The 698-nt window shown below is 45.1% G+C and overlaps 1 pseudogene; it reads left to right on the top strand.

Moving 5' to 3' along the window:
* The first annotated feature begins 181 nt into the window (after nucleotides 1-181).
* On the top strand, nucleotides 182-432 carry LOC100481746 (annotated as a pseudogene).
* Nucleotides 433-698: the final 266 nt, after the last annotated feature.

Here is a 698-nt window from a genome sequence, read left to right on the forward strand (position 1 = left end):
TGGTGGCTGACCCAAGCGATCTAAAAATCTTGAGAATCTTAGTTCCCTTTACTCTCCAGGATGAAAAGCTAAACAAATTAACGTTCCAACAGATCCCCAGAAAAAAACCGAAATTCTCAAAAGTGAATAGAGGCTTTTCTGGGCCCATGATTATGGAGGTGGTAGCAAGTGTGCCCTCGACATGCAGAAGGACACAGGCAAGTTCGTGCGCCTGTACGTGCTGTGGAAATACTCCTCTAGCAACTGCGTCATCGGCACCAAGGACCACGCATCCATCCAGGTGAACGTGGCTGAGGCTGACAAGATGACAGGCAGCCTCAACGGCCAGTTTAAAACCTATGCATCTGTGGGGCCATTTGCAGGATGGGTGAGTCAGAGGATGCTATCCTCTGACTGGCCAAGGCCAATGGCATCATTTCAAAGAACTTCTGACCAGAGAGGATCATGCATGTGGAATATTTGTCATAAATAAATAGCAACCCCCCTCCAAAAAAAGTGAATAGAAGATAGAAACCTGCACATGTCCCTGCAGAATTGTACAGTGGTTCATTTTCAAATCCTTTTCACATACATTACTTCCAAAGAACCACAGCTCACAAGAGAAGAGTCTGAACTCTCTATCAGATCAATGGGATTGTGCCAGAATCAGAAGAGCCTCAGACATGAAGCAAAGCAAACTTTGCAATATTCAAGAGAAA

Source organism: Ailuropoda melanoleuca, unplaced genomic scaffold, assembly GCF_002007445.2.
Source record: "Ailuropoda melanoleuca isolate Jingjing unplaced genomic scaffold, ASM200744v2 unplaced-scaffold68898, whole genome shotgun sequence".
In the NCBI taxonomy this organism is placed as follows: Eukaryota; Metazoa; Chordata; class Mammalia; order Carnivora; family Ursidae; genus Ailuropoda; species Ailuropoda melanoleuca.